The sequence below is a fragment of the Octopus bimaculoides genome, chromosome 19 (genome assembly GCF_001194135.2).
Source record: "Octopus bimaculoides isolate UCB-OBI-ISO-001 chromosome 19, ASM119413v2, whole genome shotgun sequence".
Lineage (NCBI taxonomy): Eukaryota > Metazoa > Mollusca > Cephalopoda > Octopoda > Octopodidae > Octopus > Octopus bimaculoides.
Window position 1 is genome coordinate 22,962,312 of NC_068999.1, and position 13,373 is coordinate 22,975,684.

The window sequence follows — 13,373 nt, forward strand, 5'->3', positions numbered from 1 at the left end:
TATATATATATATATATATATATATGTATATTTATATTTGTGTGTATGTATGTATGTATATGTGAGTGCATACTTTTTGACATCTTCTTCTCTTCGTTCTTCTCTTCTTCCCTTCCCTTCCTCCCCTCTTTTCTTTATTTCTCCTTCTCTCACATATCTATACACATACATATATGTGTATATATATATATATATATATATATATGTGTGGATGTGTCTGTGGGTGTATATATGCACACACACACACACACATGTCACTCATTTTTTCTCATTCTCCCTCTCTCTCCTTCACACACACATGCACACGCACACACTCTTTCTCTTTCTCTCTTCTTTCACTTTTAATTCTTTTGCCAAAGCTCTTGGCTGAATTCTTTGTGTAGTATCTTTTACAGTCATCTATTTTCTGACACAGCTGTGAGACGAGAGTAAGAGGGAACAGGTTTACTGTAACATATCACATTGTATAAACACGTGTATTCGTCGAAACAATATTTGCAGCTGGTTAAAACTAATAGGGTCTCTGGCTCAATTCACCTGGCAGTTCAAAGGTCAGGGTCAGTTGAATACTGTAAGTTTTGAGGTACTAGAAAATTACTGTTATATCTCGGGATGGTCATATTCTTTTGCCAGTTAATAACACGCACTGTATACTTGTTCTTCACTTCAGTTTTGTTGTTGTTGTTGTTGTTATTATTATTATTATTATTATTATCATTATTATTATTATTATTATTATTATTATTATTATTTTAGTGTCTTTTGTCTAAAATCTTCCATCACACCTCCTGTGACCTCTTCAGCGACTCGCCATCTCATGTGTCTCCTCCTGTTCTAGAAAATTGATTTCTGTTTAGTAATTCTGTCAGTTATTTATGCTGAAACAGAGGGATGTATATTCGATTGAATCTAGCCCAGTGTATTACTGGCGTCTATTTTATCGGCCACGGAAATGTAAAATCGACCCCGACGGGTTTTCAAGGAGGGAAGTAATTACTGTAAATCAACTCTAGTTGTTTTGTTATTGTTCTTGCTGCTGCTGCTGCTGCTGCTGCTGCTGCTAGGCTGCTGTTGCTTAGTAATTTAGTACCATGACAGGCTTGGTCCATGTCGTACCGCGATGAAAAACATACCAGCCTTGTTTTCAAACATGGTGAATCTAGAACTACATCATCCAGAGTATTCTTCCTTCTTAAGGGAGTACAGTGTGATTTTAGGGAAATTTGGCTGCTATTTCTAGCAGATAGAACTACTTCATTGGCTTGTAAAACAAGTTCTCAGGAGTGCAAAGAAGTCAGTTGATAGGATATCGAGCAACCAGCAGACAGGTCGGTGGTTCGAGTTCTGTTCTAACACCGGTATTACCTTCTGTCTTGGATAAAGACACCCTCAGTTTACAATGGGCCAGTCCATCAACCTGCCAGTAGATACTCAGGACGGTATAATCACTGCTGTAAGTAACGACAACATTGTTAAACTATAAGATGTTGTCCTGGATACAATTTCACCTATGGGAGAGAGTGAGGAGGGGGCGAACTTTGTAATCTGCACAAACTATGGCAATCTGCAATAAACACGTCAAGTACTGAGCTGCCAAAGTTGGCATACTCGTATAGAATTGCTATTATTTTCATCCTGATATGCGTTTGGTACGACGCCCAAAAGTTTTGGTTTGTTTTAGAGATTTTGTAAGGGGAATAAAGGAGGAATTCGACTTCTCTTGAAAAAGAAAGTTCCTCAGCTTTGCGTTTGCCATTCACCACATTTGCACTGAATTGCTCTATTATTTAAGTGTCAACCAAGAAGTTTTATTAACATTTAAGCAGTTGTCCTAATCTAAATAAATTCAAAGTTTACAATTGCCAATCCTCATCATGGCTTTCCATTAAACAAGATGAAGAAAGAATTTTAGAACTATGCCTTGCACTTTTCTTTTTCTTCTTTACGTCTGTGGTTTTCGAAGAAAGTTATGGTCCTTCAGAGCATCTCAGATACCTGACATGTATTGTAAAAAGCATCTATTTGATAACTCAATAGAAATTTCCTTTAAAGAACTGTAAGAATTTAGAGTGAATATTTTTAATTTGTTTGCTTTAAGAAGCGGATGTTTCAGTACTTCTTATTTTGCAAAGTCAGAGTTGCTTAAGGTATTAGATTTAACCAAAATCAATTATACCATTAATTTTGAAATTTCCCAGTTTTGTTCATAATAACCATTATGAACAAATTAAGAAGAGGGACTAGATAGGGCAAGATCAATTACCTGATGTAAGAATATGCCTGAAAAGTTTTTGTTTACCATATCTGAAGCAAATTGTGAAAACGAATATCACCTCCCTTCATTATCAAAATTTATAATTAATCTTTCACCGACTGAACACTCAGTAGGTGCTAAATGTATTTTTTCCTTGCTCAATAGCATTAAAGTTAAAAATTATACATCTCTGAAAGCATCCAACTTAAATGCATTTATAAGATCTGAATCTTTACTCCAAGACATAGAACCAACCATCATTGAACCTAAAAAAAAAATCGATATAGTTATGGACGATATCGATTGTTGAAGTTTTTTTAAATTAAATATGGTAACATTGTCTGTTTAACATGTTGCATTTGGTTTGTCTTATATAAAATTTTATACGATTTTATGTGTCTTGATACTTTTCCATGCAAACTTTTGATATGAACACAATTAAAATTTGACCGTTCCGTTCAAATAATCCATAAAGAGTTGTGAAAGAAAATAATGAAAGCCAGCGAAAAGCGCTGAAAATCAGTTGATTAAACTGACTTTAGTTCTTGATAGACGATAACTGTTTTGGTTTCGGAAGTATAACACTCAAACATGGTTTGAACAAAGATTGCAAAAATGTGTAATTTTATACCACATGGCTTGTTGTCCGACACCCAAACGAGTCTGCTAGATAGTTAAAAACCACTTGCTTTAAATTCAATGATAAGCAACAAATTTAATCAACCAATGTTGATTCAACGATGGAATCACTTCGTGGTCGCTCGACCTGGTCAAAATAGCACTGATTAAAATATAGCGTAATTTGCAGCTGAAGCATCTTAATCAAAGAATTTCGTGATCAGAGTTGACCTGAGACGAAACAACAGCGCCGATAAAGAGCAGCTTTTATTCAGAGAGAAGTAGTTTTAACTAGTTATACCCTTTGAAACTGAATTGAGCCCGTTTACAAAGCGTTTACTGGAGCATTCACTCCCTTTTGGTCATTTAGCTTTTGTATTGCATATGAAAATAGTCAAGTTGACAGAATTCATTCTATAGCAGTCTGCTCACCAAACTATGAACTCATTAGTACGCTCATGTACAAAATGAGTCGCGAAGCACATTGTCTGTATTTTGAGGGAGAGTAGAGAGTAGAAGAAAGAGGACAAGAAGAAATCCCAATACAGGGCTGGTACTTTATTTATTCACTCTGGGATTTGAATTTAGAGCCAGGCATTTTTTCAGACGTTCGACTGATTCTGCCTATTCACAGCCTTTCTACAACAGCAGCGAAATGAGGTTACGAATGATACTTTTTTTTCACTTTCGGCCTGTACTAGAAAATGTGGAATTATGTATCACAATAGTAAAATACAAACCTCGACCGTGTTATCATTAAAAGAAAATTATTTAGGTAACTAATTCGAAGCAACAAGTGTTATTATATAGAACTAGCAGAGATACCCGGCATTGCTCGGGATTAAAATGGCATAGTTTGTATATAATATATTACAGTTATGTTGAAACAGGTAATATGGGAAAGTGCAGCACTGACAACAAAACATTTGTGGAGTAAATGCTGGGCTAATTCGACAAAGCAACTTGCTATGCGTCCGTTTGGAGTATTTCAGGCCCTAACCTGTCATGGAAAATTGGATGTGGTGGTTATGTGATTTTTGAACGCACCAAAAAGTTGTCAGTGGATAGATTCTCCTTTGCAGCAGTCGGCGCTGTGTCTAACACGACCCATCATCTGAAATGTTTGACACTTCCGTCGGGTTTGTCGTCCTACATCACTCATAAAGTAAATTTGGAGGAACTGTGGTTGTTCATTTGCGGGTAACAAGGAACCAATGAGGTGATAGACTTGCCCTTAAACTTTTACGTCGGCGTAAATTCATGTTTATCTATCTTCTTAGATGCACCAAACGATGTCATTTGAAATACTGAGTTGTATTGTCTGACATTGTTCAGAAAATCCTTTGACTGGATGGAAGAAGTGCCTTCTAGAAGATTCATAAGAGGTTGAGAAGGAGCTGGTAGTGCTGGCAATGTTACCTGACCGCCTGAGCAGCACATACCATTTGTTTCATTTGAAAAGTTTAAAGCTCTATATAAACGACAATTTGTGTTTAGCTCACCAATTTGGACAGAGTTATCATTTTAATAAGAATGGGATGGATCATGCCTGAAAACAGCTTCAGGAGTTGTGAAGAATGAATTTGTACGTAGTCTGTTTCTGAGAGCTATTCTACTGGACATTGATTTAATGATCCGGTATTAAGTGCTGCAACATGCATTTGCTGATCTTAAGAAAATCTCATCTCTCTTCAGACTCTTGCCTCCGATTTTCTACAATCCTGCTTGCTTTATACTTGTCTCTGGAGAGATTACGTCTTTTCTGTGTTTCCCCCGTTCATTCCGTAGAAATTTATTTGAAGGGAGCAGAAATTGAAAGAAGAGAAAGCGATAACAACAGAGAAAGAAAGTGAAAGATGTATGTACGTCTATATGAAATGGACGCGCGCGTATGTGTGTGAGAGAGAAAGAGAGTGAAAAGGAGAGATAGATTGAGTGAAGATGTGCGTCGAGATGATTGATGTCTTTTAAGGTACACACACATATAGAAAATGTGACGTCATCGTATAACATGTTTACGATAGTTGATTTATGCAAAAGATTATAATGTTAAATTTTTGAAATGCAAATATGTGAATGGAAATTAAGTTTAATTTGAAGTCGAAATAGTACTGAATCAGCTAGACCTGGTAGAAATAGCAGCCAAATCTCCCTCAAGACACCCTACTGTCTTAATCCGACAATTCTGCCTATTTTGTAGTTTGAATGAGAAAGTGTAACTAAAGATTAAAATTATTAACCCCAAAATTTTACGCGTTTTAATAGGAATCAATTTTTTTCTCTTTTTTGCGTAACTTTTCATGTTAGCTGTAAAGGTGAAAAGGGTTAACTTGGACAGTGTCAAGTAGTGGAGATGTTTGGTGATTCTATGGGGTGGTTACTTTTGACTCTTTCTTCTCAATAAGGATAACTGATTGATAATGAATCTTAACACAATATATATATACAACTTCAAGTGGAATTGGACGTCATAAGAGAGACAGCATAGCGACGGTTTTGGCTGACTGTCATCTTGTACTCCCCTTGTTGCTAGCGAAATGGTATGTGCCGGCTGTCTGAATAACTGGTTGATTTTAATGGCGGAACAAACGGGACAAAAATATTACAAAAGTAGCAATTCTCACTTTGAAACTAACTATTTTGAATTTTTTATTATTTAGATTACGGAACGCCCCGCTCTGTCATGTATCCATGTTTAAAATTTCAGCACGATCGGCTAAACAATACTCGAGTTATAAACGCACAAACAGGCAGACAGACAGAACAGATTTTATATATTAAGATTATATTTCAATATCTGCTGTTGTCCATCGTGACTAGCATTGTAACTCAGAAATATTGTTTTCTTTGAGCTGGCACCACCTGTTACGCGACAAACAATATGGTCTGAGATTTTCGACTGTGAAATATATACATAAACAAGGTATTGTGGTATTTATTTATTAGAACTCTGGCCATCAATTCATTCTCTCATTTTCACTCTTCACCAATAAAATAAACAACATTTTATTTATATTTATTTTCTCTTAAACATTAGTTTAGATCTATCAGCAGACTTAGTTACTCTTTGTAACTGAAAACTATTTTAAACTTTCAGATAAATTTGGATGGACAAGGGCAGCACCAGGGATTTGTCATTATGTTGTGTATGTAGGACAGGTTATGAGACGTTTTGGCACAGCCGTTTGGCTCCGCGTATTTGACGTCGCTGATTCACTATTAACTTATTCCCCATCAGACATTACAATGTTTCTCTCGTTCTTTCCCTCTCTGTTGGTCTCTCTGTCTCTGTCTCTCTCTCTCTCTCTCTCTCTCTCTCTTGTATCTGTATGTATATATTTCAGCGTATGTTTGTATGTGAGTGTGTGTCTTTCTGTGTGCATTTGCCTTCAGTGCCAAAACGTACTGTCGCCAAAACAGATTAAATGTCTAGTTAGCCGCTCGCAATCGTCTCCTTCCGTCAAAGACAAATCCTCTTAACAAAGCACAAGTTAGAAACATTAAATCTTTTATATAAGAAAGGAAAGGCAGTGCTCACAATACATTTTTCAAGGCCTCTGAGACTGCAGAGGAAAGAGTAGAAGCTATCATCAAAGTAGTTAACCGATCCAGTTACATGCAACAAAATGGACTCCAATAAAAGCACCCAAGAATCAGGCGATGATGTTAAACAGGGTGACCAAGTAAGTTTGCCACCTAAAAACCTAGAATACAAAGAACCGAAACAAAATAGCACAAAGCATCAGGATTCCAAACGTCAGAGTTAGAACCATTAATTTAATCTGTTACGATTCCTCATGCGAGCAGCCTATTAACGAGGATCTCATTCCACACAATGTCAACGTATGGTATCGCGTATATATTCAGTGTAAAAGACAGAAGAAGTCGTAGCATCGTCTTCTGGGATCTCAAGACTACTGTAAATCATATACCCGTGCTGACCATTACATACTTAAATTAGTTCATATGTAGTAAAGAGACGAAAAGTCTAATGTTTCTAGAGAAGATCACGGATTAATGAGAAAGCTTATGGCAACACTAATATTATATAAAGTTCGATAATACAAAAATAAATATTTCGTGAAAAAGATAGAAGATGCGATTAACCAAGAAGGAAAGGTGGAGATAACAAAATAAAAAGCGTATTGATAGAAGAGAGGCTAATGGCAAAGGTAAGTTTATGGAGAACAAAATATACTTTTTAAAATAATGTTTGATTGTAAGGAGAATATGACTTTAAATAATAGTAAAATAATTATGTGCATTTTAATAATAATAAAAAAAACATGTTTCTTCTGTTAAAATGTTTGAGAATATTTTCGAGATATTTGTTATAAAATAAAATAGTTTCTTCATTAGTTGTTCGATAATGTTTATTTGTCACCATAGTTGCAAACGCAAGTCCACATGTCTTTAATATCTTTCTCGCAGGTGTTGATTTGCAACGGTTCAAGTGGAATATTGATGGCATCTATCCGTAGCAATGGGAGGGACCACAAAGCCACCAAGTAAAAACAAATCTGTTTGGGAGAAGTATCATAAAGAGGCTCCCATTTTAGTTCATGCCAGTATATAAGGCAAAACCTTAGGTGTATGATATGATTTGAAGAGGAACTTCTTAATACTTCTAAAAGGTTGCGATCCCAAATAGCGATATACCTTTGTAGCTAATATATATATATAAATATACACAATGTACGATTAGAAGATTTTCCTTCTACATGTATTGCGACTATCAATGAAACACGTCTACCTCATTGGTTCATACGGTATGTATTCATGTACAGAGGAAGATGAGAGTAGTTTGGAGATGAAATGAGCCTTGGCTGATAATTGTAACACACCTAGCCACCATTTTTCTTGGAACAATCAAAAGTAAGATGTAATTTGAGGTTATATTGCTCCTTAGTTGGTTCAAGCACACATTTCTACATAAAGTAGATTTGAAATTAAATGAGATTTTGATGCGATTCCTTTTATTTCTACCTACCTGCGTTGATTCTTGCACATTTTAAACGTATATATATATAAGAATGGTGTTTGTGCGTGTGCATATTTAGTGTGTTGAGAGAGATAGAGAAGAGAGAGATAGAGATAAAGAGAGAGATAAAGAGAAGACGATAGAGTGACAGACAGAAAATGAAGAAGACCAACAGATACAAACTCTAACCTCTAACATACACGCTTATACACAGGCCCAGAAACATGCTCACTTCTAGACTTGCGTTTGTAACTGTGGTGATATATGAAGTTTATCGAAGAACTAATGATGAAACAATAATACTGTATTACAGAAATATCTTGAAAATATTCTCAACTAATTCAATAGCAATAAATGTACATTTTATTGAAATGCTCACCATGTTCATAGCCATATTGTTGACATAAGTTAGGTAAACATTATTTCGTCTTCATAATACTTTATTGGTACATAGAGTTATATTCCCTTTACATCATATCTGTCCAATGAAATGTTCTGTGGAAAGTATGACAGAGTGAAGCATATGATTCAGGTTGGACTCATATGCCTATCAGAAACGATTTAAAAGCACACGCGCCCTAGATGTGTGTCTGTTAGGAAAGGCCGCTTGCTAGAAAGCGAAAGACATACAGCGTGTGGAAACGAAATATTACTGACCGCAAAACTGAATGTATGTTCAAAAACGGAGGAATGTATGCCTTATCTATGATAACATCCAAATGACCGCAGAATTCTAATTCAAACAAAGGAATCAAGATAAGCTTGACGGGTGACTTCATAAATTTCCGAGTATTAACGCCAGAAATAAAGGAAAGGATCTCGTGGGAAAATCTAGGACACGGCTTCGCTTCTTGTCTATGAATCCAAGAAACGATTTCCTACAAACCTCATTTTGGCAAAAGCTAGAAAGAGACTGAATCAAAGCTAATTTATATTGTCAAGACAAATGTTACCAATATTGTGACGTCATAATGATTCTTTCGACTTCTGTTTTTGTTAAATTATAAATAATAAAGAGTAAAATTTATTAAACTAAAGTTAAGAATTAACAAAAGACATTTGTTTACACCGGTAGACATAAAAGTTTTATATGTATCTTTTGTAAACAAGTTGATGTTAGTCACCTGATGCCATCACCCGTAAATTATCCAATACAAAATAAGATGACATAACAAAATTTGATGTCATATATCAAAGGAAATTAACAAGTGATATGTAAAAAGGCTTGTCGGCCTTCTTCATGGACTCAGTGGACTAAATGGAAAAGCGTTGCCCCGGAGGATGGCGAAGAAAATGAATGAATAAATAAATAAATAAATATATATATATATATATATATATATATATATATACACGACGGGCTTCTTTCAGTTTCGGTCAACCAAATCTACTCACAAGGTTTTGGTCAGCCCGGAACTATAGTAGAAGATATTTTCCCACGTTAGGGGACTGAACCCGGGATCATATGGATGAGAAGCAAGCTTCTTACCACACAGCCACGCCTGCGCCTAGCAGTATTTTCTTTTCGGAGACATGCCGAATGCCTAAACCACTACAATGAGACTACTTGACCCTCAACTAAACGCTGGTCAAGATAATGACAAGACAACTGTGCTCGTATGAGAATGCAGAAGGAAGTTACAAAATACCTGAAGTATCTACAGACCGCATGGTAACATCTAACTTGGTATATATAGATTATAAAACATCGCGGCAGATATTTTTCCTATATCATCGCTTCGAGCAGCGTATTTTCACATGGAACAATTACTCCCTATTGACCTGCTATATCCAGCTTCGAAGCTTCGGAGAGGAAGGCTGTTATCTCTTCCACGCATATTTCAATGAAATGCCAATATCTGTATCATATATATACTGGGCGTATCAGAAAAATTGTCCACGTTTTAAATTCTATTTCGAACCTTTTTTATCTCAGGAATGCTTAAAGATAACTTAATGGAATTATCAGAGGTTTTTCCAACACTATTGGACTCTACTTTGAAGAAGAAAAGATGTTGATTACGCTCCAAGCTCACCAAAAGAAACGTGGTTAGGTTAATCATGGACGAAAATGACATTTTCGTAAATAACTAACCATAGCGCACAAAGAGAGCTCATAAAGGATTGGAATAAAGTTTCATTTCAAAGTACCAGGGTCAATCCTGGCCGAAATTCTACCTGTCAGGAATCAAAATTTGCTCCTCTTTAGGCAATATCTTCCTCAACCCTCTGCCTGATTGCACCACAAGCTTTTTTAATCTATTCCTCATCAATGTCTTCTTCCTACGTCCTACAGATGGAGTCTTTGCGGGCTTTCAGGTTATAGTGGGGCTTCTCACAGGTTTTTCTGACCAGTTCGTTTCAGATGTTGAAGTCTAAAGGGTTCAAATCAAGTGATGAAGGAAGCCAGGTGTCCTTATCCCCAAACCTGTTCCCAAACTCATCCCTGAGAAACGTTTGAGCTTCTACACTTGTGTGACAAGGACCTCCATCTTGCTGGAACGTGAGCTTGAAGTTCTTAACAATCTTGTTGAGGTTCCCTCATCTTTTGCCTCAGGATATTCAGAAAGATTCCAGGTCTTTGCATCTTTCACAACCTAAACACCACAAATCCATTCAGTCTCCCAGCTTTTTCAAAGACGATCAATGGCATATTCTTGCCATCAGAGTCTACATGGATGAAAATCATCACATAGCAGGGCTTTTGCACCTGAAAATGATATTTTTGGCTCTCTCGTGAGGAGCTGAAGCCAGAACGCGACTGGTGCATCTATTTGTATGCGTATGCTGAGTGAAATTCTTCTTATCTGTGTAAAAGATCATTCTAGGATTATGTTTCACTTTGTTCAAGATGATCTTACCATCCCTGCAGCCAAAACTACCGGTTCCAGTTGTGACAAGAAGCCAGCAGCATCGAGGTCCCCTCTAAGTATGTCATTCAGGACAGCGTCACGAGTGAACTGGCCCTCTTGTTGTGTCTGATCACAGCAGGCTGACAGAGAGCGAGAGAGTGAGCGACAGTAAATGAGAAAGACATACAAGGAGGATAAAAGAGAGTGAGAAAGACAGACAGACAGATAGACAGATAGACAGACAGACAGACAGACATAGACAGAGATAGTGCGAAGGAGACCAATCGACACTAACTACATACTCTGGCATGCATTCGTACACTCAAGTTCATCATATACACACTTGTAGCCAAAGACTTGTGAAGTTATGACACCACATGATATCTGAATTTTGTCGTACAAATAATGAAGCTATTTTACTTTACTCCAGAAATATATCGTAAATATTCTTCACTATTTTAATAACAAACATACATTTTAATAAAATACTCACCATATTTGTAGTCATACTCCGTTAACGCAGGTATGATTACATAAAGAGTAACCATTATTTTAGTGTTCAGGCCTAAGCTATTAGCATGGTTCTAAGTGTGCATATATGTATTTATATGTGTGTGTCTTTGTTTCTCCCCCCACCCCGGGCCACCGCTTGACAACCGATGCTGGTGTGTTTATGGCCCCGTAACAAAACGGTTTGGCATAATAGATCGATAGAATAAGTACTAGACTTACAAAGAATAAGTCCTGGGGTCAATTTCTTCGACCAAAACCCTTTAAAGCGGTGCTCCAGCATGGTCGCAGTCAAATGACTGAAACAAGTAGAAGAATTAAAGAATATATATATATATATTTATATATATATGAATATATATACTCACACCCATACATACGCACACATGCACGCACGCACACGCACGCACACACACACACACACACACACACACACAAGGCTTCCAGGAAACATCTCGCAATATGGAACATGTAGGCTTTCGGCATCCGTGAAATAATCATGTCTTTCCCTAGCTCTCCGGGTCCCAGATCCATTATACCAGCTGAACGTGTCTTTCATAGGCCCTGGGTGCAAATGGGAACCTATTCCCTGGGTATAAGAGCTGATGTTCTTGTCTCTAGTTTAGAGGGGGCATTCACATCCACAGGGCATCTGACCTCCGCATTAAGACATTTTTATTTCTTTGTCCTATACATAAATATCAGACCGACTGTATCTGATCTGGCTTAATATCTTTTTTGGAATGCTTCACTAGAATTCCTTATTTTTTAATTTCGGTTCTAAGCTGCTTTCGGTGTGGCCATCAGGATATTACTTCGTACAATCAACATTATAAATGGCTTGGACAACTGATAATGTGAGTGATATCTACCAAATTGGTAGAATCGACATTGTTTTTCGATAACAATGTGATTGCCTAAAGCATGGGTGAGGAAACACCCTGCCCGCGGGTGCAATAGCGCCCGCGAGCCCGTTTTATTGTGCCCGCAGGCTGATATACTCATATGTACAAAATATAGTAAATTTTTCAAACAAAATTTATACAATATTCGTATACCTATTTGCGACATGGGTCGCGTTTCCACTACGACTTAAAATGGTCAGAAATCGTCTGGCAATTGCCATTTGAATGGATTCCACTATAAAACACATACTGCTAAGTTTATACCACCCCCTTGAGACCCAACTACACTTTAGCTGAAAAAAGATAGAATACCACATAAGTAATATAAACGTCCTAAATTCAGTGGCGGCGTTAATGAAGATGTTACGCATTAATTTAATGTGTTAAACTTATCTTTATTAATGTATATCAAATTATATATAGATGTATACAAGATTTACACAGATATAAGAGTTAGAACCTGTGATCCGCCCGCGGACTTTTTCTTTGGAAATTTTTGCCCGCCGCACTAAAAAGTGACCCCAACCTTGGCTTAGAGCAATGTATGTATGTATGTACTTTTATGTGTATCCATATCTATGTGCTTGTATGTATGTGTGTATGTATGTATCTATGTATGTTTGCATGTATGTATGTTATCTTAACATTTAGACAAATGAACTAGGCCAGTGTATCATAGGTGTTGCAGGAAGGCTACAAGAGTATTGGTAAGAGATACGTGAAGCATTAAAGTGAGAGTAGAGAATGTTGTTAAAATAGGCGAGTAAACAGTGAAATTCGACAAGGAATGTGGGTAAGGTAAAGAAACAGTACCTACCTCTAAGTATTCGTAAAACAAACGTGTAAGTGTGTGTGTGTGTATATGTATGTGTATGTGTATGTATGTGTGTGTGAACGAAACCGCAGGTATACATACATACATATATATATATATATATATGGGAGAATATACAAAAAATAACAACAGACGAGGACAGGTGGTGTAAATAACAAAATTATATATTAGTATATATATATATATACATATATATATATATATATATATATATATGTGTGTGTGTGTGTGTATGTATGTATATACTGTTTATACACCAGGCTCTCGCTTTAAACTGATATTATTCATACGCACATATAAATTTGCACACATAGTCTTTTATACCTGTTCGAACATGAACATACTTCTCTCTCTCTCTCTCTCTCTTTCTTTCTTTCTCTCTCTCTCTCTCTCTCTTTCTCTCTCTCTCTCTCTCTTT

General features: G+C 36.5%; 1 protein-coding gene and 1 long non-coding RNA gene across 3 annotated transcripts in view; both read left to right on the plus strand.

The window, feature by feature from the left end:
* The window catches only part of LOC106871644 (calcium and integrin-binding protein 1), a 443,076-nt gene that overhangs the window by 257,938 nt on the left and 171,765 nt on the right, over positions 1-13,373 (plus strand). The window lies entirely within an intron of this gene.
* LOC106871645 (uncharacterized) overlaps positions 5,667-13,373 on the plus strand; it is a 22,879-nt gene continuing 15,172 nt past the window's right edge. The window contains exon 1 of one of the 2 annotated variants that reach the window (XR_001409684.2): positions 5,667-5,795. This is a non-coding gene — a long non-coding RNA (uncharacterized LOC106871645). Of the gene's footprint in view, positions 5,796-9,241; positions 11,145-13,373 lie in introns of those variants that run through there. The other variant, XR_001409683.2, reaches the window with a different exon arrangement.